The sequence below is a fragment of the Bactrocera neohumeralis genome, chromosome 3, assembly GCF_024586455.1.
Source record: "Bactrocera neohumeralis isolate Rockhampton chromosome 3, APGP_CSIRO_Bneo_wtdbg2-racon-allhic-juicebox.fasta_v2, whole genome shotgun sequence".
Taxonomy (NCBI): Eukaryota; Metazoa; Arthropoda; class Insecta; order Diptera; family Tephritidae; genus Bactrocera; species Bactrocera neohumeralis.
Window position 1 is genome coordinate 30,231,191 of NC_065920.1, and position 26,745 is coordinate 30,257,935.

A 26,745-nucleotide genomic window follows, 5' to 3' on the forward strand; every position below is an offset into this window, starting at 1 on the left:
GATCGTTAGCATGGATCTAAGACTTATCGCCAGTAATATTAAGTTTCATGAAATCCATATAGTCGAAAAGCACTGTTTCACTGTTAACGCGACGCTGGTTTTTGAAAAAAATTAGTGGTTTTAGAACCAGTCTCCCACATTTCTTAAGATCAAATGATCTTATAAATTGGTTCTTATTGATCCTTCTGATATTCAAACGATGCCGTTATGATTTCTGATGGTTAATCGTCAATTCTTAAGCATCAATTTCTTTATTTCATTAACATCAACTGATATGTTGGTGGTCGCCGTGAACCTGTTTCGTCGTCAACGCGCTCTCGACCCTCTTAGAATAACTTTTACGAATTAAAAAATTAAATGCTCACGACAACCAATTATTAGCGAAGATCTTTTCTAACATTCTGAACGTTTCGGCACCAGAAATTTGATTTCCGCAACAAAATTTAATGAATCTTCTTTGTTGAGTAATTTCACTCATCGTAAAACCGCCGAATGCACTTTATGTACTTCAGAAAGACAAGCGTATACTAAACATTAATGATTATTTTGATGTGACATTTGGCACAGATATCCATGACAGTTATACCAATATAAAAACGAAATATTTCGATGAATTGATTTTCGCGCGAAAAGTTTTACTATTTTTTTCCAAGGTGGCATTAATGGAAGTAATATGATTTGTTTCAAAATAATTGGTTCATATGATCTCTAGTAGGCTACAAATACTTAATATAATGAATATTCACAATTTCAACGAAAATGAAAATTAAATTTATATGGACATTTGTCAATATAGAAAAAAGGTGAAGCATTAAAAAACGAAAAAAAAATAAAAGGAGTAATGAGACTCTTTGAAAAAAGTGGAAAAAATAAAAAAAAATTAAAGAAAAACCGTTTGCGAACGATCTGAGGTCGGAAGGAAAGTTTTTATCGATTTACGGGAAAACAGAAAGTCTTACGGAAAAAAGTAGCGTGGCAAAGTTGTGCGTAATAAAAAGATATATAACTTTTGCGCTAAATTTGTTTTCAACACCACAAAATCTATGGGGAAAATTTCACAAAAGCACGTGTTTTTTTTAATATTTTACAAACTTTTTTTCACGAAATTTGCGGTAAACGTATGTACCTTTTCATGTTCCAAACACCCCGTAATTTTTTTGATGTAAGATATTTTTTCACCTTAGGATGAGTTAATAATGAAAGAGGACCCTAATTTTTATACGCAAATATGTGCGCTTTTAAATAGTAGTAGCTGCTTTTTTATTTCGTCTACTTGTTTTTCCCCATACATACTCAAAGATCACCTTTCCGTTCCACTTGCAAGCCTCTCATTGGCCGTAAATTTAAGTTGCTTTCATTGTTGTTTTATTTTCTTTCTTTTCAATGAGTTTCATCTTACTGCAATTTTTTTTTTGGCTAAAAAAATTTTTGACCCCGCTTTTAATATAAGGTTCTGGCTCCCAGCCTTTGATATTTGACAAATTTCGATTATACAAAATATGTGAAAGGCGTAGAAGAAAGCAGAACTGTCGTTGTTTTCTTTGTGGTCAATATTTTTTTTGCATGTATATGTTAATTGTAGAGAATATGTCCTGCGATTCGCGATACATACATACTTATAATAAGAGAAATTAATAATTAAGAGAGAGAGGTAATTTTTTACAGTGACATTCGAAGTTACACCCATTAAATACAAACGTAACAGCTTTATAAGAGTTAATAATGACACACCAGAATGGGTGGTAAAGTCCAGCCAAAAAAGTCAATTCTTTATCATATGAAATGTATTTACAACAACAATAACACCAAAGCACTTATGTAGTATATAGTAATAAATCGCATTTCCGATAACCAGGTGTGAGTGAGCGTCAACGGCAGCTGGCGCCGAGCAATCTCCAACGCAAAGCTGTGCCAGGGGCGTAGTCTACAAGCACGCTGCATACAAAATAAACATTTGCATGCGCTTACATACATACGAAGATATGTGTAGGTGCAGTGTGTTGAAAAAAACAGGTTATAGGTGAAGGCACTGACAATAGTGTGTCGTGTTGTTACTGTGTTGCACTTGTCAGCCAGTGGCAACACTCATTAGCATATAAAGCTGCATGGGGCATGGTGTGTGTTGCAAATGACAGCGTTGACAATAAAACGTAATAGAAACAGGGATAAAACAGAGCAATAAAGGTCGCAGCAGTTTGTGTGGAATAGCTGTCATTCTATTAAGTAACTGCAAGTTATATGTATTAAGCATATGTGCATATACTAGACTTTATTGTACATATATCAGGGTATGCTGATGGGATATATTATAAGCATGTAAGAGCAACGGGAAGCACGCTTAAAGGCGCCAAAGCATGCACGTGCTAAAGCCATTGACGTTTTTCACTTTTAGTTAGTCATTTATGCAGTCCGTGTGTTCCATTATTTGGCATTCAAAAGAGCTGCTGCTATGCGAAAACGTCACATGCAAAGGAGTTGGTTTCGAGATTTTTATACCCAAATCTGTTGGCGACACTCTTTACTCTAAAAAAGGTATTAATTTTTAAAAGTAATGGGGTCAGAAAATAATAAGAAATATAATAATAAATATTTCCAGAATAGATAGATGAAAATAACGGAAAACGCTAAAAGTTATGTTAGAAAAGCGCTGGCATAAGTGCATTACTTATATCGAATGGAGACTATTTGGAAGGCGAATAGAGTAATGGAAACGAGCATTTTCTACTACTATCAACATAAGGCAGATTCTATTTTTCATGCTCTAAGAAAAAGTTCTCAAAATTAGCCAGAATGAGGCCTCTTTTAGGTGAAGAGCAGTTTTTCCTGCTTTAGAAGTCTTAAGAGCAGAATACAAAATTCTTAAACGCTTCGAAATTTATAAAAAAAAATTGATATTGTTATTAACATCCTTTTTCGTTAAGTGGTTTTAAAGAAAACGTTTTGGTACTTTATTTGCCTAACTTTTGTAATCAATCTCAATACCATTCTTAGATTTTCGCAAACTACTAAGACTTTTTCATCGAGTTAATACGTTTGACATAGATGTTAATAACTTAAAGATAACAAGTCATACTTCAAATTTATTGTTAGGTCCATAGCTTGTAAACTATAAGTAGTGATGTTATATGAAACGTGATACCCTGAAGTAATGAGTTTTATGATATCGATCTGAAGTTTGCAACTCGTCCTTTTTTGAGCAAGAAGCTGCTCATTTGTTGCATGAAAAACTTTTTTATTTAACAAGAAATCGTCATGAAATTCGGTCAACGTGTGCGTTATATAATTGAAATACAGAGATAGTACTTCGCTGACAATGGTATGTCAAAAATGGCTTGAATTGGAGCTATATTTCCATTAGTTCTCGTATACTTAATATCAAGATTTTCCAACTTCGGGGTGACTTTGTACCGCATATATCGATCAATATGTGAGTTATCTCATTGAAAATAAGGGAACGTATTTCACTCATAACAATGTATCTTAGTGCTTAAAATGGATAAATTTGAGCGAAAACTTGACCTAGCCCCCATATAACTATTACGAGGATTTTCGAACATCCTGCTGACTTTACTCTATATGATTGGTTTTTTAGTATGCGATAGTTAAAAGTAATTGGTATTGGGAAAATTAGATAAAATCTGGTCGATACTAGCTAAACTGCCATATGCTACACATAATGGATTTCGTTTTTCTAACAAAGCTTAGGTGTCTGTCAATGTATGAGTTATTCTTGTATGTATGTATAATTTTTTTTCATTGAGTTATAAAATTAATAAGAAATAAAGAATTTTTCCAAAAATAGTCAAATTTCAACCGTTAATATCTTTTAAACGGTTGGGTTTACGAAAAAATCATAAGAGACCATATTTTAGAGCATTCAATTTCCTACAAAACCTAATTAACAAGATATTTTTTCAAGTAGTTGGAAGCGAGATATAAATTTTTCTATCTGATAATAAGAAAAAATAGAAAACCGTTAGGCGGAGGACCTTCCCGTTACAATTAAAAACTCATATTTGGAGAGGATTTCTTAGAGGTGTCTAGGAACCTATTTTTGCGAGTACCAATTGAAAAAAAAAAAAATTTTTTTTGGAATCACCCTAATGTATATAGTATATGCATATATACAATTGCTTGGATTTCGATCTTCAGGTTGACGTTTTATACCATAAAGTATTTCCCAGGCTTTGATTATTGTACGTTGCAAGATTATAATATGCTCGGTTGTAACCGAACTTAGCCCATCCTTACTTGTTACTTATTGTATTTCTCTATAAAGTTTCTTGTGCTAAACTTACTTGAGAGCACTAATATATTCACATAAAAAGCTGGACATAATTAACTTTTAAAAATTTTAAGCCAACTTAAAAATTAATTTAAAAAAAACATTAAATTACTTTTCGTTACTTATCAACCAGCCTAAAAAATCGAGTAAAATACCACTAATATTTAATTCTTCGAAAACTCCCCACTTGACTTGTGCGATTAATGCTGATCCATACCATTAAACTCCATAAACTTTAACATGACAATCGGTATTAAAAGTTTTTCTGCTCGTTAAGCCGCAATAACAAAAAGTCATTTCGACAAATCCCATTTATCATTGCTGTGAAAAAAATTCTTAGCGCATATTTCACACTTTCGCTTGTGCGACAGAAATTCACGCTTACATTGCGCAAACTTCGCTGAATGTGAAATATGCAAACATACATATCTACATACGTATGCCAATTACCAAATTCAAAATCGAATTCATTACAAAATATGTATTATAAATATTTTATTTTTCCAGTTGAATTCACTGAATTTCAACTTTGAATAAATTTATTTGTTGAAATACTGGAAACTGTCAATACTTTAGCGCATATCCCTCTGGCAACACGCTTACACGCTTCTATAAAGAAACAGTACTTCAAACGTCTCCATCATAGGTACCCATGCGAGTATGTGCACTTTGATTTAATTAAATAAATTCGATTTGGACCAGCTGCCTGGTGCATCTTTGTTTGCCCCGAGTCATATTATGAAGACGAATCACATAATCTTTATATAATTAAGTAATTAATTACAATTACCATTGCTCGGTTAAGTGATGACGTGCCACTAGAAGTACGCATATGTGAGTGTGCACATACATATGTACATTTGTAGGGTGAAAGTACAAACAAGCCGCAACATATAAGTACTTGGCACAGCACAGCCCCTGGGGCAAAAGCAGCTACTTTGTAAGTAAGTTCGAGTAAAATAAAGTTTCACTTGCCAAGTTCACTCGACACTCGACTCAACTACACTTATCTAATTACAAAATCGTAGTTACCAACACATGCATACAAACGGAGAGCACGATGTACCGCTATGTAGTTGCTTGCGATGACGTCTTGCTGCCATACTTGTGTTGGTGTGGTCGCTTGCAGGCGTGCAATTTTGTTGCTATCGATAAATATCAGCAATAATTAGTCAATTACCATACAGCTTCTTATATATATATGTATGTGCACAGAACAGCCTGGTGGCTTGTGGTTTAACACAATTTTATACACTGATTAATTACACTGATTTGGCTCATCACATTTCAATGCTGCAGCTAGTACAAGCCAACTAATTACTCCATTTTCCAACACAACAAGCCGCCTACTTAGTCACAACTAAACTTGAATACTGTTAAATAGAAGCGGAATATCTGCAGCGTAGTTGTTGTTCTTGCAGAGCAAATTAAAATCAAATAATGGATCAAATAAAAGGGCAAAGGACACAGATTCTGCTAGAATGTGAAACTAGCAATTGGGGAGAGCCAAATTAGTATTTAAGTTTGTTCATATACTCTTACATAGTAAGGGTCAGATAATTAGAAACAATGGTAATAATTGTTGGTCTTAATTAATTTTTTAACGAACACCGAATAAATAAAAGTTGTAAACTTTGCATATAACCTACTATAAAAATTCTAAAAATATTTGAAAACGGTAGTAAAATTTTCAATTTGTTTCAAAGTTTCTAAACAATTTTCTTCGGAATTCCCAAAGTCATCAAGCATAAAAAGGTATAAAATGAACTTGACATGATTTTGATTGGACTTGATATTGACTCGATCTGAACAGAATAATATAGATATCTGAATAATATGTTCAAAGATTATAGCGCTGTCTTAAACAATAATCTATTCCGACTTTCATTAATATATCTTCACATCGAAAAATCGTGTCGTAAGCGACTGTCTACCAGGCGCCATGACAAGTCTGCAGCTGCTACGTTTCTAAACGCATTTTTTCGTTTTCTGAAACTGTCATGGTCCTAAAAAAAAAGTATTAAATTGAGTGCTTTAAAATTTACATACGTGCTTCTAATCATTTATAGTTATCTTCCCTACCAGAATTGTTTATTTTCGAAAATATTTTTATATTTTTTTTTAACGATTTTTAATGAAAAAAACAAGATTTTCGTGACTTTTTTTTTAAGTTCGACATTTTTTTTAATGAAATTGATTATATTTGGTAGGGGCGATAGCCGCAGAACTACTGAATAATAATCCATTCGATTTTTTTATTTCAGACAACATGAACAGCCGCTATCACCATGACCAGTGAACTACTTTTTTTGTTGGGGACTACTTTAATTTAAAAAAAAATGTATTAGAAATGTAAAAAACGAAAAACAAATTTTTTTGTACATTTCAAAATACAAATAAAAATATATTAAAAAATTAAAATTATTGAATTTCTTTGTCGCATAAAAAAAAATTTCCTAAAAGTAGTAAAATGTATGCGTTCACATGAGAGTGCCCCCTTATGACCGATCAGTTTATATGACAGCTATCTGCTATAACGGTACGATTTTGGCGATTCCGACCAATGAGCAACTTGTTGAGGATAGAAGTACATTGTCAAAATTTCAGATCGGTATCTCAAAAACTGAGGGACTAGTTCGCATATACTCGTATGCAGACAGAAAGATGGAGAGACAGATGAGCATGTATAAATCGGCTTAGTCAAGATCAGCACCTCACTGTTTATGGCTAACTATACATAATTCCACCAAAATGTTTCACATCGCTTTTTTTAAAAAGTATGGAACTAATTCAGTATTTCCCTTGGCCCCCATATGCGCAGTTATTATAGGGTTATCGAACTTCCAGTTGAGCTTATTAGTATAATGGGAGCAATATGTAAAATAGTAGAATAAAATCCATGCTTAATATTGAGTATATTGTCATTTGGATGAAATATATCCCATATGTTACATTAGATATGCGGGTATGTATGTACATCTTTTCTACTATACTGAGCATAATATTTCCGGACTTTTCCGGATTTTCTTGTCTTGAGGTTTAGCCGTTCATACTTTGGTCCAGCTTTCGCTATGATAGCCGCGTTGTGGTTCAATTTTATCTCATATACTATTAATTTTGGTCGCAGAAAACTTTTATTGGCTTTATGTCATGTGGTCCAAAAAATTAGGAGTAATTTGAAGTGGAAACTCGCACTAGAGTATTATATCCATATATTTAAAAATGTCAGAAGAACTAGCGAAGATCTGATAAATAAAAATGCTTCGCCCTTAACGGAACATTAGTTTTGGCAGCATATGCCTTACCTAAGTTGACATATACTATATATGTGACCTGGTCTACGGAAAGGGGGCTTAGGTGTCAAAAAATCAATTTTCACTTTTTAGTTGATTCGGATGGAAGATGAGATTTTAACAGCTGTTTCCCAGAAAACTAGTTTTCGCACGTTAACTCCCTTTTCCCTTTTCGTAGACCAGGTCACATATATTGAATATTTAATAGTTCATATCTAATATAGATGCCTAAGTAACATGTTGAATACTACTTGATATTAGATAGCGTAGTGCAAAGTGGGTGCCAAGCAAAGTTACAATCTATCATCTTTATAAGGGCACAAGAGAACTAAGGTCGCGGTACAATCCTCGTCTATCTATCTTACAATCTAACAACCAAAAGCAGCAGCGAATTGATGACTCTGATCAGTGTTTGCAACTACTCAATCATAATAAACTGGAATTTCGATGTGTGGCAATGTATGAATCATTAATTCATTACTTTGTTTCGGAGTCCAGTTGACAAACATCACAGTTATTGTGTATATTCTTGGTATGCGCATGTAGTAATTTTCATTTACTGTACTATGTTAGAATAAAAATCAGAATGTGTTTTTCTCTGTAAACGAGTAAAATATTTCAGCCTTCATAATACATTCTAACATTTTAACTAAATTAGTGGCGTCCGTAGGATTGAATTACCAATCCTCACTATAAAACACAACTTATTTTTAAGTTTTTTTTTATCGGGAATATACCGTTGTTTTTGTGTATTTTAGGAATTTTGTGTTAAAGTTTTTTAAGTTATTGTGATATACTTTTAATTTGATGTTCTTCAGCAAATTGTTGTGGTTTTGGCATTGCGGGTCTATGAGATCATTTGGCACATGAATTTTTAAAGAAATTGTATATCGATTTGATTTTATCTGTTTATAATAGAGTGAAGCTTAAAGCCGCACATTAGGAAAATAAATTATATTATATTTTAAAAAATTTTATTTTACAAAGCTCGTAAAAAAACTGACTCAGTCGAAAGAGTCCATTTTCAAATAAAGCATTTTTTTGTAATAGGCTGCCACCGAAGGCTGTTTGGTTCGAAACGAAGTTTTTATAAAGATAAAAACAAATTAAATTTTGTTTAGCATCACTAGAATTATCTTTTATATACTTACTATAAGAATAAACAATTATCAAAATTAAATTCAGACTTGAAAATTGTCACTATAAATCATTAGCTGGTGTTTGGAATGCAAATAGAAAAACGAAGGCAATTCAAATCAATACCCGACAAATTTTGAGTGCGACTGGCTAATTGAAAATAATTTAATAGCTACGTCGGATATCACTTTACATCGGACTTGTCTGGTCAGTTTTGAATTGGCTCAATTAATATTACTTGAAGACATTTTTATTTGTCAGAAATCCCATAATTTTGTTTCAATTAAAGGCAACAAATAAACGGAGATTTGTTGGAAAGCAGCGCATTAACTTATCATTAGGGCTGCCATGATTTACCATTACTAATGCAAAGTAATGTGTGCGTGCAGTATGCTTTACAGCCTAAATGGTGACTACAAATACAACAGCAACATCTGAAGTCAAATTGATTTATATTCAATTTTCTGTTAGTTACTTCATATAATTTATTTTATTTTTTTCGCTTTGAATTTTTCTCGTTTTCTTTTGATATTTATATTTTCTTTCACTTTACACAACAACAAAGTGCCACAGGGGCTGTACGCATTCCGTCTGGCGCTTTCCGTAGTTTTCGGCTAATATCCTCTTTAGCAGAAACAGCTGGTGCGCTGCTGTAATGCGGCTATTGAGATTAATGGCCAAGTTTTGGCGTTGGCTGGCGAGCACTTCATGGATTTAGGCGCGTTTAGAGACTCGCTCGGCTTCACAAAAAAAAGACAAATATTTGATAAATGCAAGTTCACTAAATTCACTTGTGGGCAATTTATATTTTGTCGTTGTAAACATATATTAATACTGGATAAATATGTTGTGCATTGACAAAAAACATAGTTTTGGTTTAATATAACACTGATATTTAATTTTAAGAGATATATTTGGCTTTTGCTAATGAAATTTAGTTATTTTTTTAATTAATATATAACATACTATATAATTATATACATATTTTTTTGTGTCACATATATTTTTTTGAACTTTGAAAATCTTACTTTTTATTATTTTTTTAATTTATTTATTTTCTATTTTTTTTAACAGGTTTTTACTTATTCCATACGATATATTTCGTTTATATACAATTTTTTAAACTGTGTACATTTCCGCTTTGTTGGTACGGTATGGCAAAGAAAATATTTTTGGTATATTTTCTAATATTTTTCACTGTTGCTTTTACTTTATTCAAACACATATTTTCACATTTGAATTAAACTTTCACAATTGTTTAGTTATTAGTTGTGATTGTTTACACATCAATTGAATTTGATGTGTGTAATTCATCAGCCGCTAATGCGCGTACCGTCACTGACAATTCAACACGAACTGATGCTGTGCATGGTATGTTATGTTATCCTTCGCTCCAAATGGGATGCTGTTGCAGATATGATAACGCAGCGGTTTACATGCCTCGACGCCGCATTTAACGTTACTTTTGTGCTCAACTGCATTGTGGCTAGGTTAGTTGAATTTGGTAAACTCATTTCACCGCAGCCTGTAATAACCAAAGGGAAGCTGTGCAGAATTGCTCTTAATATGCCACACAGCAGCGCTGACTGAAGGCGTGTTGCCTTTACAGCCATCGAGCAGAGAGTAAACGGGAGATTAAGAGCGGCTGCAAATTGGTTTGTTTGCAAACTCACTAATTCTATATATAGATTATGTGCTCTGCGGGCTGTTTATTTGGAGAGTAATAACTTTTGACTCTAACTGTTATTTTTAACAGATTCAGCAGTAGAGCAAATTGAGAGTAAAGGAAGTAGAAAGAGAAATTTACTTGTTTCGTAAAGTTAAGAGCAGAGTTAAAGCAAACAATTCAGTGATTATAAAGTTTTTAGAGTTTTTTTATAACTAATAAAGGTAATAAATATAATAAATAATTTTAATATTAAAATTATAATTTTAAAATTATTATAAAAATTATTTGTCTGCAGAGTATGAATTTCTTCAATACCCAACCTTTCATATTTTTATATTTTTTAAGCACCGCAAATGATAGATTAGTGATAACGCCATTTCTTGGCTTTATTTTTTTTTTTTTGGCGCTCATTTGATAGAAAATGCATTGGTTAGTGACGTCATAAATGAAAGCAAGAAAAGGAAAGTTGGACAGTTTCTCTCATACAGAAGGTTAATGTTAAAGAGAGGGGAAGTTGGACAGCTCTTTTCAATTAGAACTCTACATTTTGTTAATATTGTTTCAATCATTGTTTTAAACTCCAATATTTATTGCTTTGAAAAAAAAAAAATTTACAAATTCTGTTCAATTCGATTAAACATTTTTATTTGCCTTATAAATACTATATCGTCATCTAAAATGCAAAATAACGTAACGCCACTTTTCATAAGTTTACAAGCGAAGGAAAAGCGATAAATATACATATATATTTATATTGAACCAAAATTTGTGTAAACGGTTATAAAACAGTTATATATTGGTTGTATACTGGTTATACTTGAAACAAAATTTGAGTTTTGGTTATAAAACGGTTATATACTGGTTACACCTAACAGCGGAAGCTAAAATTTTATGCTACATATACATACATATGTAATATGATATAATGGATCGTAAGCAATAAAAAACTCAATTTCGATTTTTTTGATGATACGTTGTTTTGCATTTCAAATGATCATATGCGGTTGAACTTTCCTAACTCGAATCACCATAATCCACAAAAAAACTTCATATTATGGAGGGAAATTTCTATGAATTTTGACTTTTATTGTCAATTCAAGAGATCGTACAGAGAACTTCGAGTTATAGAAATTCGAGTTATGGCAGTTCAACTGTATATAGTTTCCAGTTTACAGTACTTAGAATTTCGAGAACGGTAACATTTATGTTTTACATTTCTAACGAAAATAAGATGTTTACTGATAAACTAAAATATTTGTGTGATTTATTTTTCAATTGCAAATTTTGTTTAAATCCAAAAATAATAATAAAATAAGTATGCTTCAAATTTTTACTAATACCTTATGATTTTAATAACTGAAGCATTTTGATTGAACCTCAAGTATTAAAAAAAGCAATAGTAGAGAGATATTAACTAATTTTAAGCTCTCGTTAAATTACGACAAATATTTGAAAAAAAAAATAATTATAATAAAAAGGCGCCATATGTAAGAAACGCTCTATTTTACTTTATTTACCGTTATACAAAAATATTCTGCTACATCTATCTCATCTGTTGTTGAAAGCTCTTAATATTATTTAATGCTCTAAAAAGAGACTTCATCGAAATTTCTCTTTCATCAATTTTGCGCGATTCTGAGTTTCTGGACAAATGTCTGTCCAAAGAGTAATGATACATATTTTTATATGTACTATACCAATATCACCTGCTCTTAATAAATCTGCAAGCAAGCCAATAATACTCTTATGAGAATGTATGATGCTATCTCTTCTCCGCTGTCAACATTTGCTGTTCGCCACAGCGATATTCTTTTTATTATACTTTTCACACTTAAAATGTGGGTCACGATTGACAATATTCTGCGTGAATGTGTGTGCGTTTGATTGCCAACACACAAACGAATGCGTTGGCGTACAGGCCACAGCATTGTTACGCCTTAGTGTATGCAATTAAAAGCACAATTTGATGAAAACAACGAACAAAATGAAACCTGAGAATGTAAAACAAATAAAATACATACATACATACATATATACATATGTGCATACATATATACATATGTACATACATATATACATATGTATATTTGTAAGCATATACATACATTTGCATGCATATGTAAGCATATGTGTGTGAAATATTTAGGTGCTTCAGTCAAAAGGAAGCAGACAGGTGCGCGCTGGAGCGTTTAACAAACCAGTAATCGCGTTACAGTTTGACAAACCACACGACTAGTTAAATCGACCAGCTTATGAACGCCTAATACGCTCACTAAAGAATATAAAGTATTAGTATCGAAAGGGTGAGCCAACAGCGCAGTTAGCCTATTGTTATTCCTATATGCTTGTACTTGTGTAGTATGCGCGTTGATGCGAGAGGGGCGTGCTGAGCGCGCTAAAGCCGTTAAATGGATTTTAGAAAAGCTCTATTATTCGCAGCCAGAAAAACCAAATTTTTGAGAGTAAAATAAAAAATTTGCACAATCCACGACACATGTCCAAAAAATGTTGCGACATGCTACAAACACATGTATGCATATTGATGTTAGGGTTAGTGCAACAACACACTGCTGGCGCTGTTGCCAACTTTTCCATGGTTAAATATTTAGTGCGGTGCGGTGAGGAGTTGATGAGCGGATGCGCTTGTTGTCTGTCAAACTTTCGATGCTGCCCTGGCAGGTGCAGCAAAATATGAGCGAACGCTTGTTGTCGCACGTATGTAGAACATATGTATATGTGTATGAGCACGTGTATGTGTGCGCTGTTGTGTGGTGTGGCATGTTAAATATTTAAGTGATTGTTATTGTTATTGTTAGTTTTATGGCGCATGAATTATTTTTGTGGCAGCATGTGTGTGGCGAGAGCATTACAAAAAGTGTTTGCTGCAGACAATGGGTAAGGAAAAAAAATCATAATACAAATTGCGAACATTTAAAAAGCAATAAAAACCGCATTTGTATTTTTTAATGGTCGGGTGTGCGGGCGCATTGTGTTAAGTGCTTTTAAAATATTTTTTACTTCTCGTGGCAAGCATTTTTTTTGTGATTTTTATAAATTACACTACAAATGCCGAACTGCGGGAGTTTGCTGTCAAAACTATTGCAATTTACTTTTACCGCGCGGATTAAATTTTGATTTAAAATTTCATTGTCAACATACTTTTGCTTGATATTAACAGCTTTTGGTGAATATTTTAAAAACAAAAAAATATTTGAGAAAAATTCTCAAAAATTGCAGCACAGAAAATTTTTATTTTATAAATTTTGTTTATGCAAATTGACTTATGATCATATTTGAATTTCCCGCGAAAATCAATTCGTCAAAATATTTCGTTTCTATGTTGGTATGACTGTCATTGATATCTGTGCCAAATGTCACATCAAAATAGTTATTAGTTTTTAGTATACGTTTGTCTTTCTGAAGCAGATAAAGTGCATTCGGCGACTTTCACGATGAGTGAAATCGTTCAACAAAGAAGTTCCATTAAATTTTTTCTGCAGAATAAATTTCTGGTGCCGAAACTTTAAGGATGTTAGAGAAGGCCCTCGGTGATAACTCTTTGTCGCCAGAAAGTGTTTTTGATTGATATAAATTATTCAAAGAGTGTCAAGAATGCGCTGACGACGAATCAACTGATGATCAACACGTGAATAAAATAAAGGATTGGTGCTTAAGAATCGGCGATTAATAGTCAACAGTTAATGGTCAGTAAGTACCAATTTGAAAGAGCGTTTGGGGCTAAGAAAAATTAAAACACGATTGGTTCCGAAATCACAAAATTTTTTCGAAAAACAGCGTCGTGTTACTGTCTGTGAAAGAATGCTTTGCGACTAGCAAGATGTCATGAAACGTATTATTACTGGCGATGAGTCTTAGATCTATGCTTACGACCCGGAAACAGGCGATCAATCCGGCCGTATATCGTAGCAAAGGTGAGCCGAAGCACATCACCAAGTACCAAATCGGAACATAAATCGTGTTGACAGTTTTCTTCAAGCGAATAATCCGAAGAAACCGTTTTGAGTCAATTGAAGACATTAGACGTAAATCGCACCGGCACTTGCGGAAATTGACTTTAACAACTGTTTCGAGGATTGGAAAAAAACGTTGGTACAAGTTTATTGAAGCCAAGTGGGATATTTTTGAGGGGGACGACACAGCTTTTGAAAAATACAGGTAAATTATGAACGAAGTTTTATTATTTTTTGCTCATAGTAGTATTAGATGAACCCTTTGGTAACACCCATTGAAAACACCGAATCTAATCAACTACGACTTCCGCGATATAAAAATATTGTTCAAAATATTTTTTATAAGATTTCGGAAACAAATAATCTGAACATGTAAGGAATCTGTTTTCATTAATAAAAAATACAAATTTACGATTTCATGATTAGCTTGGACACTACAAAAGATATCCAAATGAAATTGGGTACGACCTTTACGTACGATGTTCACTACTTTGTTGGCGATTCTCAGCTTCTATTAAAAAAGCGTATATGTGTGTGATGGTATCTGTTTTGGACTACTACTTGTGTACAATGTAGTTTTTTTCTTTTTGAAAAAAAAGTCCAAAAACTTCGACGTTTTTCTGAACCGTCGAAAGCACAAGTTTTACAGATCAAACAAACTTGACCAGTTGTCGAAACAATTTATTGGCGATCCATCACTACACTTACATGTCCTCAGATCTCACGCCTCAATCTTTTTTTTTAAACAGTAATTTTTCATTTAAGACATTTACAATAACATAAATGATATAAAATATATATGAACCAAATTTGCTCTGGTCAAATCCCTCTGAACTTTTCTCTGGTTAACTACTAAAAATGCAATAATTCACGAAAAAAAATTTTGTAGCCAATATGGTATGAAATCACTAAATAGGAACCGGTGCCGAAATTGGACGAAGAAATCCCATATCTCAATAACGCCTCAGTTAATTTCTGCCAAATTCGTAAAATAATAGGTTGTCAAAAAAGTCTTGCGGTATTTTTATTGATTTTTTTTTTATTGAAATTGAAATGAATTTTTGATGACTCATGCCCAGCTCTTGATGATGCTACGGCTGCTACTATGCCGGTCTCTTTCGACCAATTCAGCGATTTTATCGCAATTTTCGACGACAGGCCTTCCGGAGCGTGGCGCATCTTCGACCACCTCTACACCAGAACGAAAACATTGAAACCATCGTTGTGCGGTGGAAATGGAAACTGTATCGGGTCCATAAACTGCACAAATTTTATTGGCGGCTTGAGATGCATTTTTGCATTTATCGTAGTAGTACTGTAAAATATGCCGTATTTTCTCTTTATTTTGCTCCATGTTTGCGACGCTATAACTCACGAACGACTTAAAAGAAACGACAATCAATCAAACACGTGTTAGCGCCTGAAATGAGCTTTCCAAAAAGGTATAGCATGACCCGATGCGACGATACGATGAAACTAGAACTACGCGCTTTCAGCGCCAACTAGCGAAAATACCGCAAGACTTTTTTGACAACCCATTAACAAGACAAAACGTTAACTTCGGCTGCACCGAAGCTAATATACCCTTCACAGGTGCATTTCTTTTAGTAACTATGTGTTCAGTTTGTATCGAGCTATATGCTATAGTAATCCGATCTGTGCCTTAGAAAATAAAAATAATTTATACCAAATTTCGTGAATGTATCTTGTCAAATGTGAAAGTTTTCCATACAAAAACTTGATTCCGATCATCCTGTTTGTATGGCAGCTATATTTTATAGTGGTCCGATATCGGCAGTTCCGACAAATGAGCAGCTTCTTGAAGAGAAAATGACGTTTGCAAAATTTCAAAAGGATATCTTAAAAACTGAGGGACTAGTTCGTATATATATATACAGACAGACAGGCAGACAGACGGGCATGGCTAAATCAGTTAAAACATACTGATCATTTATATATATACTTTATAGGGTCTTCGACGCTTCCTTCTGGGTGCTACAAACTTCGTGACAAACTTAATATACCCTGTTCAGGGTATAAAAATTGTGAAAAAAGATACCATAAAACGCAATTATAAACTCCATTTGATTCTTTCACTTTGCAGTGTAGAATTCCAACGCCAATGATTATATCGGAGTATAACTCTTCAAAAAGGGTGCCAAACAGGTATGCCCCCCCCGTCTAATGAAAAATAATCAAGACCGGATTACTATTCAAGCGGCTAGGTAACGATTATGTAGACCCCAGTGCCTATAACTAACTGTTGACCAAAAATATCAGTCAATAGTGTTATACATATATGTACATATTATTAAAATTCAGAGAAAATCTTCCGCTGACATATCATACCCGTGTGCTAGGAAGGGGTAAAATTGGATCAAAACTTTCCTTAGTTCTGTAAAGTCTATGACAGACATGTAGTAACAGTACCATAGTACGAGCGAATTCCAGATATATGTACATATGTCACCAAAAACTAGCACTTTACTCTGTGAGCAATGTAGTATTTTGCTGGTAGCCACTTTCAGTATAGTATTTTAAAAAACACAGCAAAAAAAAAGAAGCGAACTTATATAAAAGCTTGAACATGAAAGTTCTACAAAATATTCTGTCAAAATTACTCAAACAATTTATAAATGAAATGAAAAACAAAACATTTTTAGCACATTTTTTCATGAAATGCAGGATATGCTTTACTTTATGGCGGGGTTTTAAGCACATTTTAATCAATTCTGTTTTTGTGAAGAAAATACTATATGTATATCAGTTTTACATTACTTGAAATAATGTTATTTACTTTCTCCAATACACATTTTTAAATATAAATATATTATTGACAGTTTATTGAAATATCTGTTGCCTTTTGATTTACTACAATTCAATGTGTGTTATCAACGCAGTAAACAAAATACCATAGTATTTGTTTTATGGTATTGTTACCAAATGTCTGTCACAGGCATAAACCACATGTAAAGATTTTCGAACTTCCAGGTGACTTTATACCGTATATATCGGTCAACATTTGAGTTATCTTAACGAAATTGAAAGGTAGTATCTTTCTAATAACGGTGTATGTGGTTGTCAAGGATAGGTCCCATATAACTTATATACCAATTTTCGATCCTTTATTGTATTTAAAGATTTTTTATTAATCTACCAAACTACATGCCCAATATAACGGCCGGTGTGTGTGTTATCTAAATATAATGGCTTGTAAACATCTACTCTAGTATATTTGGTTAATTCTGAACCTTATTGCAATAAATTCAGTTCTTCCCTTAGCATCGATTAGCGCGATGTAGTGATTTTTACTTCTTTTCTGACTTTAAACTTTTATTTCGGTTAATTTGTGTGACATTTTAGGGAAATTAAGTGGACAATGTTTCTTAAAAATATTAGAACTTGATCTTGACCTCCTATCCTTGTTCTTTATCTCGTAATATACTACTGCATTGTGGTTCTCGTGCTGAAGTAATTGTTTCGATTTCTCCGAATGATTCTTTTGCTGCATTTTTCAGAACAAAGTTGTTGAACATTTGACAGTTTTTTCTCGCGCGTGATCTTTGCAAATGCATATAATATAAAAGGTTCGATTATATCCGAACTTGTCGATTAATCACTTGTCGCATATACATTTTTTACAAGTGATAGCATAGATATTCCCTTCAATCCTATCTATCCGAATCCTACCTTCACTGCAATGGAATGTCCCGCACTATGTGAACATATTTATTTTCTGCGCGTATTTCATATGTGTAATTCTCTTATTATTATGACAAGGGATTCTAATCATAATTTTTTGTCGAACTTTTGCTTTGTTTCTCTTTTTAATTAAAAAAGGAAATATTCTTTCTAATTGAAATTAACATAAAAGCTTTAATGAACTTTTTACCGATACAATGACCATACACAGGAAGTGGCTGGAAATTACTACAACACATACAAACAAGGACAAGTGATTATGTACGTACTGCGACAACAGGAAATGCAGCAATCAAAGCAGGCTGCAGCAATTGCCACTAAACTAAAATCGTTAGTAACATTAGTACTAAACCATTGGGGCGTCTGCCAAACAACCAGTGCACAATTAGAGATACTCTCGGAGCAGATAAAATGCACCAACAACAGCAAAAATCACATGGATGCACGCCATTTACCAACAACAACCAGCATACACACAACGCCGCAACGACCCAGCTGCAATTTTAAGATTTATGCTTACAAGCACTTTGGAAATGCAAGCAATTGCCAGAGCGGCGAATACACCGAACACTAAATGGGGCAAAGCAAGACAGTCGGAGACGTGGCAAGCGGTTGCAATCGTTGCAAGAGAAGCAGAAAGGCGTGTGACGTGTAACGAGCTGAGCGTATCAGACATTACTTGGCCAAGACGGGCGTTGTAACTTAATGGCTCAAGAGAATGCTTAAATAAAATCTGAGAATTGCATTTCGGCATTTCCGTTTCCTTACAAATTTTGCACATCATTATTACGTTTGCCATTTGTTGTTTTATTGGCTAGATGGTGTATAGTATTCTACTTGTGGGGGTGTGTGTGGAGACTGTGTGAGGTGTTAAGTTCTGCTCCTACCACTAAATAGATCGAGTCAGAGCGAAGTGCAGCTAATTCCTCAGTTGCTTGAATTGCCACTTCGCACTAAACGATTTGACCAGCTCTCCGTGGACTTGGTTCTGCCACCTCCTCACTTTTAATTCGCACCCGGCACTCACTGGCTTAATGTCTTCGCCGAGATTCTGATTCTTGGTTTGCATGTGTGCGGCATGCGTGCACATGTATGTGTGCAAGTACTAGCGAATCAGCTACTGGCTTGAGTGTACGAGCTCAAGCAGCTTCTGCTCACAATTCTGGCTGCTATCATCCGCCTTCTGTTTACGATTCGCGTAACGGCTAGAACTTTTCGCAAGTTTGGCCTGTCATTCGAATGGCGTACATTTCCCGTGATTTATACGCAACGGCAATTCTCTGCAACAAATTTTCAGCTTGTCTTCCTCATATTTAAACTACTAAATCGTGGGTAAGGGACAGTGGGGTGGATGCGACCAAAAATTGATAGCGTTGCAATGTGGATTACACATACAGCTATGCATTTACTTTGTAAGCGAGCGTATCCGCACACATGCATACGCGCATTCCTATCACGCATTGGCTTGTCACACTTGGCTATGGGTGTGTGTGTGGAATGTCTTCCGTCTTGTACATGACTTTTTAGTATGCACAACACAAACAGTCCAAGTTAATAGTTGTAGCGCAGCATTGGCTGAAATCTAAAATTAAAATCGTAAACTTGAGTTGTGCGCTCGTTACTTCGTCTGCATATTTATAACTAGTAGTCGGCATCGCTCGAATGCTGCTTTGGAAGTTGCTTACAGTTAATGATAACTGGCGGAAGCGAGTCTTTTAACTCTTGACAAGTATATTTAGAGGCGTTAGTAATTCTATAAACGATAATGTTGTAATGCCCTGTTCATACGCCCTCCATATGCAAAGAAAAGTTGCCCATTGCTGAACAAAAAACTGATAAAAACAATTATTCCGCAAAATAAAAGGTTTACGTAGGATATTTGGATATATTCTTTGAAGCTTTCAAAATTTATTGGTACCAAATCCAAATAATACTGTGTTTGTGTGAGCATTTCGAAGCCGAACTCATTGGTTGATAAACTAGGAGTTCACCGTGACCTTAGGTCTATTGTGCCCTCTCCTAAATCGCAAAGACTCACCTAGCCCCAGCTTATTGTTGTTACATGGCCAGTGTAAAACGCGACCAGTAGTCTGAGTTTATATCTAGGCAGGTACCTGCCTTAGTAATTTGGCATGCCGCACACCATATAATTGTTGCCAATACCTCTCTGCCTACTCCTTCTTCCTTGCGGATCAGCTTCTTTATGATATGGGAAACCACCCCAGGGAAGAAATACTGCGGAGCGGTACGAGCTCATTAGCCAGTTCCTTCCCGGCTACAAATTTGTAACCGAGCAGTCAGATGAGGTGCACTTGGTTACGTTACGTTCCCCCCGCTATTCAGCCGTTCTCCTGCACCGATGCACCGATTTGATCTCATGATAGGAGATTTCTTTAAGTGCCGCTTGACTATCGCTTAGTATGGCTTAAGTTCTTTGCCATAGTTGTATTGGAGGTTTATCGCTTTGCACCGATTTATAGCAAAGACTTTTTGCCTAAAAAATGCTGGAAAACTTCCCATAGGTATGGAGAGTTACTGCGATTACTGCTCCGATTTCCTTCGATGTTTTCGAGCCGTTAGTGTACCACTTGATTGTACTATCCTTAAGCAGTTGCACGAGAGTGAAATCATTCCTTCCAGCCTTGCTGCCAGTGGTAAGCAGCACATATTGGTGAAGTTAATCCTTTTGGTAATGTTGTCCCTTGGGAGAATGGCCATTGATATCGCACCACTTAAGTATTTTATCCGCTGGGACGTGATTACCTTACCTCTGCTACACCCTTCTGCTATCATTTGAAGCAGTATGTGCTTGCCTATCTGACCGATCACTATTTGAAGTGATATGAGTCATGCTTAACTTCAATGCTTCGCCTTTCCGAGATTTTGATGTGAACCTTCCCAATACCTTCTCATAATAAACAGAGGTGAAAATTTTCTCTATTCAAGATCATCGATGAAACCTATTTCCTACGCATTTCAAATTCGAGACCTGATAACTTTGTCAATCCTCCGGATGACTCTAGATTTGACTCCGGTTGCAGTTGAGGAATTCGAAACTTTTTTTTCTTGAACCTATTCTAATTTTTAGGCTCCTAAGTGGTCGACAGTGGTCATCTTCATTGTCATTTCCAAACTACTTGACCGATTCATTTCAAACATGGTAAATATTTTTGACATATTCAACACCTCCCCCATTGCTTAACAATTTTTATTTTTGTTAACTTAAGAGTGTCTTCCACCCACAAAATGGCCGCCAAAAATTTTTTAAATAAAAAAAAAATTATCAGAGAACAATGGGTGGAATATATAAGAATAATTTGACTATTTTTTTGTTTTTTTGTATATTTGGATAATTTCCAGCTGAGTTATGGTGAACACCGCAAAGTGCTTTTTTTCTCAAAACGTTCTGGGAGAAGCTCTGTTGCCAGCTCATGCTTCAATATTTCACCTTGTCAAAGGTGGACTTAATAATGCACAAATGGTCTGAATAAAATTACTCAATCCATATTTAAGAAGTAAATTCAAAAAAAACTCTTTTTTACCTTAAAAACCTTACCCCCCTTAAATAGATTCAATTATAATTAACATTACATAAACAAAATATATTTCCATGAACAGAAATGCACTGAATTCCACTTTCAATTACGGCAAATAACTATTTTGTCAGCCATTAGCTAATCAGATCGTCAAGGAAATAAAATAAGAACTTATAATAAAACGTATTAAAGAATGCCTGACTAATTATTAATTTTGTTAAATTCTCATTGTCAGAGATCTTGCAACATATTGCTGCAGAGTATAACAGTTATGTTCACCTAACGGTTGTTGACGAGCTCATAGATGAGCGTTATCAGACCTCTGCCACTCCCATAAAACGCCATTAAACGAAAACCTATAAAGCTCCAGAACTATGCACTGAATAAAGGTATAAAACTGTAATTTGGCACCGGGTATCACATTATCAAGGGCTAAATATTTTGAAAAAATCTCCAAAACATGTTAAGCTACAATTACCAAATTCACAGGACAAATCAGGTCAGAAATCTTACCGACACTGTCAAAATGGATGAAATCGATGTTAAAAACTACTAAACACGCGATAAATCAATAAATAAACACCACAGGGACATATAATAAGAAATGGTAAGAGAGGGCTTTATAGGAGCCGGGTCAAAACTTGAGAGGTGAAGTTTAAATCAAATTTAGTACGTGAAATTATTCTGGCATTGTAAATCTGTCCGCCAGTTTATTTTCTGCTTTGCGATTTTTGCAATGAATAAAAATAACGAACAAAGAATTCGTCTTAGTTTTTTTTATTTCTTACCAAATTTTTTGTGCGGAATCGTTGCGTGTGTTGGAAAAGGCTTCTGGTGATTCAGTTTTATCAAAACATAAGCCTTCAAAGATAGTCGAGAGATCGTTGAATATATGTATGCCTCATTCTGAACGACCTTCAATCTCTTTAACTGATCAAAAGTAAAGGCAGGTCTTAGAGAGATGACAAGAGAGCTCGATATTTTGGGTAGCAAACACATTATTGCTCGATTCGTCATGATAAAGCTGAACTTTCTTGATCCCTTGATTGTTCCAATTCCGATGCCACATTCATGGAGAGCATTATAACTGCTGCTGAGACATAGGTTTATGAGTCTGACATGCAAACAAGCCAACAAACAGCGGAATGCAAGGAAAAAAACGAGACACACAAAGCTCAAAAATCAAGGTTATGTCATTGTTTTTATTTGCGATATTCGTAGTTCGGTGAATCATGAATTTGTTCCGGAGGGACAGACGGTCAATAAAGAGTTCTTAAAATAACAATTCGAATTTAAAGCCAGAAACGATTATTAAAATCGATCAAGGTCCGTATTCACAAGATTTGGCTCCGTGTGATTTCTTCTTATTGCCCAAACTGAAATTCTTGTTCCGGGCAACCCTTTTTCAGTCTATCAAAAGGATAAAATAAAGTTCGCTGAAAGAGCTGACGGCCAAAAAGTGCTTAAAAAGTGTTTCGAGTGGAAAAATCGTTAGCATCAGTGTATTACATATGGTGGAGATTACTTTGAACACGACAAAATAAATATTGATGAATATTTAAATATTTTGTGTTTTTGTTATAATTTCCGGGTACTATGTGGACAGACAATCAATACAAAGATTTTCCCTGAGCCTCCATTTACCTAATATAAAGATTTTCGAACTTCAGGGTATCGGGCAATATTTGACATATTATTTGAAAATAACAGAGCGTATTTTACATATCACTGTTTTATCTTTTTGCCTAAAATGGATTAAATTAGGTGAACAATTGACATATCCCCTATATAACTAATATCAGGATTTTCGAACATCTGGCTGACTTTAATCAATATTGAATGTGGATGGTATGTTTGGTACCTTAATAAAACTCCGGGAGCATCTTATTAGTATTTGACATGTTAATGGTACACAAAATAGATGAAATCGGGTCGATGCTACCCCAACTCCCATGTTTTAATATAAAATTTTGCCACCAGAAGGAAATTTTCGAATTTTTATTCTTGCAAGTTGCGAGTGTATAAAATTTTCTGTTACACCCGAACTTAGCCCTTCCTTATAAAACAGTCAAATATCTTATAGCCAAATTTATTTCCGCTCAACTCAAATTCCATACTTAGAAACCTGAAATTACACATTTTTTATTTATTATTCTATGAGCTACATTTGCATCTTTACTTATAAAGCTCTGCTTACGCAGCAGAATTAATAAAGTTTAGGCTAGATTTCAATTGATGCCAAATGTTTTCTAAATCGTTCTCAACGCATTCTACATTGAAAGCAATCGTTTTCTACCGCTTACCCCACAATGAAAAACTTCAAAAGACTAAATTTCAAAATTATTACTTTCTATTCAAGAACTTTCAACCGCATCCAAACTGCCCCAATCACTTGCATAAACCGTCATTTCAAATCCTATTCATCTGCCGCTCATTTATTTTCAGCACAAACTTTTAATTGTAACCCACTAATACATAGACTGGGCATGGATGTCAAAGCAGCCACAAGCAGTCCATTTTTCTGCCATTTATAACGAAAATCAGTTGCTGGCAGTCGATGAAAGGTGCCAAGTCAGGCATTCATATACCTCATTCAATTTTATTGTGCGGTTTCCATTACTACCTTTTATCGTTTGCCTCCTACGTATTTGGTTTTCTTTCGTTTTGCGTTGCCACTCACCCATAAATTGAATTAAAATCCACCAGACAGAACCTAACAAATCACAAATTTTATTAAACGTAGCGTGACAGTGTTGATGCCAATGACCATCAGCAGGAAAGAAAGCGAAACCATGACGGCACAGGAATTCGCCGAATGACAGGCAACTTCGTTATAGGTGACAAAAAGTACGGGAGGTGTGTGTATACATTTAGACTGCTGATTTGTTAGTGAATAAGTGAGCGTCTGAGGGTGAGCCAGTCAATCAGCCATTGTGCTTCATCTTCAGAATTACCGATTCACAAAGTATTATTTCTGCTTTTGTTAAACGCCTTGTTAGTAAGCACTCAATAATAACTAACTATGGCAATGTTGTTGTTACTTTTTTACTTTTGTCACTTTCCTGCTGGCTTGTGATAAATGAGAAACGAATTGAGGCCATTGAGGGTACTCGTTGACAGCGCAATGAGCGCGTTGATGCGGGTGTCTAACGTTTTTTTTTTACCCATAATTCCAAAATTCCTCAGCTGAAATATTTCTGCAAACACACAATGACACACCCATGGACACAGCATCGATATTTTCTCCTTCAATAATGTCTGCTCGTGGTGTGCATGGCACAGCAGGTTACTTAACCGCGAGCGTTCAATAAATGGAAATGCCATTGCAGCAGTTATGTACGTATTTGTAGCCGAATGTACTCGTATCGTTTACGTATGTATATGTTTCAAAAAATGAGAGGGAAGTAGTGCTGCACACTAATCAGAGCTCGTAAATTGTGGTCAATCTGCAGATATACACTAATAAAATAAAATAAACATACAAAATAGTAAACAAGTGTACTACAGAGGGGAAATACACTGTCAAGTTGTAAAACAGCAATTCAAAGCGTGCAGGAAGTTGAGCAAATAGAAAGTACAAACAAAACCCACAACAGAAATGGATAGATTGGGTGCAGCACATGGGTAACAAAAACGCACATAAATAAATGCATACATACATTTATGTGTATAAACAAAACGCCAATATATAAATGTTCTCTTTTGCATTACTCTGCCCCAGCTTTTGTAAGCAAAACTGCTCATTCAAACCATTCGCACTTCAACTTTGCCCTTCGCAGTGCGGTCAAACGTGCAACAAAAGCAATAACAAGCATAATAGTTTTAAAATTGTATAAACAAGCTACATTGTTACGGCAAATAAAGTGCTTTTACACGTTCGCAAATCGCAGTTGAAAATAATCAAACTTGTGTCTACACTCTGTAGTATACCCCAACGGGCATTTCAGTTGCTCATACGCCCCGTTGACCAACTGAGCTGGTTAGTTGTACAGTGTGATATTTTTTTCAAGAGGTATGGTAACATGGTTAGACTTCAACAATAGTAACTTTGGTAGTGTGTTACCAATATATTCATGAAAAAATTTTACTAAAAATAATTAAATATTTGGGGAGAATTCTAAGCAAACTTCAACACCTGTTGTTTAGTATATTTAATAGTAAGCCTTTTAAATTAAAATTGCCAATCTGAAGCAAAATTTTTTGTTAAATGTTTATTAAAAGATGTTTTATCTTTATCTTTTTTTTGATAAATGTTTATTAAAAGGTGCTTTACACTTTATCTTACCCAAGTAGGCTAAACAGTTACCAGGATGGCACAAAATTTCGTAAAATAAAGCCAAGCTGCGGCTGTTGCCTCCTCATCAGTGCTAAATATGTATCATGTATGACTTTTTATGAAGTTGGAAGGCTCCTCTTCATAAAATATGTACGATAATCGCTGTTGATCGGTTTTTCGCATTTGAGATAGTCGATAAAAGTTATTTCATGGACATCAGAAAATATAGACGTCACAAGTCACTGAGACTTTCGGTTTAGACATACAGTGCAATCGGATTATAGTTGACTATAACCACCTTAAATAACTCCAAATATTGTTCAAATAAAGAAAATTAGTAGTTTTAGCTTATTTGCGATACTTCTTTGGTATAGCAACTTTCATTAACGATACGTCGAAATGATCCTTTTATTTCACTGTCATTTATGTCAGCTAACTCGACCAACTTAATGTCGTAGTCATCCAAAATGTATTGATATTTTGGTCCGTCGCTGCCGCTTTTAGACTATCATCGCATTTGGTGCTCATGGTATTTAGCTATTAAATCTAGCTATTAAATCTTAAATCTTTTAATCTTTTGAAGACTGGGTCTAGCTGCTAAACGAATGGATTCAGTTCAAATAAGCTCTCTCAACGAAACGAGTAGATATACGGGCCAGCTGAAGGTATATGGATATACCAATAAGGTGATTTAGGTGATGATTGTTTTTGTTTCTGCACTAAATTATGCCAATTCATTACCAATTGACCAATTCATTGACAATTGAATCGACCATATTCACCACAACCTTGAAACCTTGCCATGGGTGAAATGGTTTCACCATCCTTAGATGCTGTCCCTATAGTATATATTGGTACGTTTAAACTCCAAATATG

At 34.5% G+C, this 26,745-nt stretch overlaps 1 protein-coding gene and 1 long non-coding RNA gene across 3 annotated transcripts in view; both read right to left on the minus strand.

Annotated features, from left to right (window-relative positions):
- LOC126753616 (uncharacterized) overlaps positions 1 to 9,605 on the minus strand; it is a 60,236-nt gene extending 50,631 nt beyond the window's left edge. The window contains exon 1 of the long non-coding RNA XR_007666200.1: positions 9,269 to 9,605. This is a non-coding gene — a long non-coding RNA (uncharacterized LOC126753616). The remainder of the gene's footprint in view (positions 1 to 9,268) is intronic.
- LOC126753614 (putative neural-cadherin 2) overlaps positions 1 to 26,745 on the minus strand; it is a 363,083-nt gene that overhangs the window by 104,758 nt on the left and 231,580 nt on the right. The window lies entirely within an intron of this gene.